The following is a 2,192-nucleotide window of genomic DNA, read 5'->3' as shown; positions in this document are numbered from 1 at the left end:
TGTTAGTTTTGGCTATATGACTGACTGCATATTCTCTAGGAGGTACCTCTAGGTTCATGGGACTGTTGACTGGCTCTAATTGTGGTTATCGGATATGTGACATATTCACCCTTATTAGGTATGTAGGAACTTTTTATATATCATATGTTTCTTCAGGTCGCTGTATTTGAGGTAAGTTTATGCATGCTAGTTACTATTCTTGCTACTTCATGGATATCATATTACTCATATAGGATTATACTTGCTAGGTTCGTAGACTCATGATGCCTACATTACAGGTGAGGACGTCTACTAGGAGCATGCGGGCGAAGTAGGCGAGGAGGCGAGATGGACGCACAACACCGTCCAGACGTATAGGAGTGCAAAGCATGCTCGTTCCATTGTGAGAGGTTCTTCATTTGTATAGGGAGAGATTTAAGAATTCATTATTACTTTTTGTTAAACTCCTATTGGGATGATGTCATTTACATAGTGATCCTGTCCGCGCACTGAGTCGATGGAAACTGGGGACGTGGCGCTCTTTGCTGCTCCCCGGTGATCTTCGCAACGTCGTTGTAACACCCACAAAATTATAAGATAAGTATATGAGTGTTATTTGCTTTAGAACATAAAAGAAGAAGAATCAAAGAAAAAGAAATAAGAGAAATAAAAAGAAGAGATGAAGGTGTGAACCTTGAACCTCCCACCAAGGATAGAAATAAAATTATGTATGTTAACCACTAGGATAATGAATAATATGTGAAAGGGAAATGATGGGAATTGTAGTTAAATGTAAAGCTAAAAATTTAGTGAAGGAACAAAGGGAAAATCAAGTGGCTTCTTTCTCTTGTTTACCTCTTGGTTAAGAAAAAGAGAAGCAAAAGACAAGTTGTCTTTCTCCCTTTCCTTCTCTATTTTCGTGGAGTTTAAAGAGGATAGTGAAGAGAAGAGTTAAGGGGAAGGAATGAGGACATCTTTTCATTAAAAAAAATACATGTATGCATTAAGGAGGAAGGGAAGCAAAGTTCATTTTGGTAACTTCCACCTACTTAGCATAAAAAGGAAAGGAACTAAAGGTTTTCATTTTTTTCCCCTTCTCCCTCACCCTTTGCCGAGACTAGCATCCTCCTCCCTCATCTCCACAAGCCAAGTTTAGGTTTCTCCCTAAGAGAAAACTAAACTACAAGAAGGAGCCTTCAAGGTGTACCTTCCAAGCAAGAGAAATCGAAAGGAGTGCTAGAAGAAGAAGTTCCCTACTTCCTCTTCACCAAGGGTACCATTTCTTAAGGATTAACAAGTGAACATTAGGTAAGCTTCCCCTCACCTGTGGTACAATGGTTTGTATGGTTTTTCATGGAGATAGATCGCTTAAAAAACTTAAGATGTTGTTTAAGAAAATTCGGTCAAAAACAAGAAGAAGAGTTTAAGAAAGTTGTGATTAGATATGCTTTCTATTTTTCTTGTGACATGTATTTTATGTAAGAAGTTAATCTATGGTTTCCATGCTAAAATAATTAATGAAAAATTAGTTTCATGATTTACATGTTTCGGCCAAGCATGAACAAGAAGACTAGGTAAGTTCAAAACTCAAATTAAGCATGTTTCCTTATTCTTTTGGTTATGTACCCTATGATAATGAGGTTGTTAACTTTTCTCTTACTTGTATGTTGTTTGAAACTCCATTTACATGCTCATGAATATTCGGCCAAGAAAGGAGTAAAGGCCTAGGAGAGTTTTAAAACCTAAGACCAAGCATGATAAGATTTTTCCTAAGACAAGACATGAAGCTAAAATGTTATGCCATGATTGTATGTTAGTTATGAATTTTATTTCATGCTTATGAGGGTTCGGTTGTGATGAGAGTTGAAGTCTAGGAAAGTTGAAACCAAGGCTAAGAGGCTCATGACCTTCTTGATAAAATAATATGAAACTAGTTGATGTTTTATGATTGCTTGTTATATAGAATTTTGAATACATGTAACTTTCGGCCACATTAGGTTTTAAAGCTAGTATGTGTAGATTTTTAACTAAGTATACTCATGTTGTTCCTTGTTATGAAGCCATGAAAATTGGGTAGGGTTTCCATGCTCTTATGCCACTAGAAACTTAGTTTCATGCTTGTTAAGTTTCGGCCACTACAAGTTTAAAGGGCCTAGAGAAATTTGAATCCAACTTATACATGCTTATGATGCCCTTGAGATATATGCTATGAA

At 36.5% G+C, this 2,192-nt stretch overlaps 1 long non-coding RNA gene across 1 annotated transcript; it reads left to right on the top strand.

The window, feature by feature from the left end:
• The first annotated feature begins 279 nt into the window (after positions 1 to 279).
• Positions 280 to 603, top strand: LOC122045652. Its single transcript, XR_006130059.1, has 2 exons — positions 280 to 382; positions 473 to 603. It is a non-coding gene; the product is annotated as an uncharacterized LOC122045652 (long non-coding RNA).
• The last annotated feature ends 1,589 nt before the right edge of the window (positions 604 to 2,192 follow it).

This window comes from Zingiber officinale, chromosome 2B (assembly GCF_018446385.1).
Source record: "Zingiber officinale cultivar Zhangliang chromosome 2B, Zo_v1.1, whole genome shotgun sequence".
Classification (NCBI taxonomy): Eukaryota; Viridiplantae; Streptophyta; class Magnoliopsida; order Zingiberales; family Zingiberaceae; genus Zingiber; species Zingiber officinale.
Note: the sequence above shows the minus strand (reverse complement) of the source record. Positions and strands in the feature narration are given on the sequence as shown.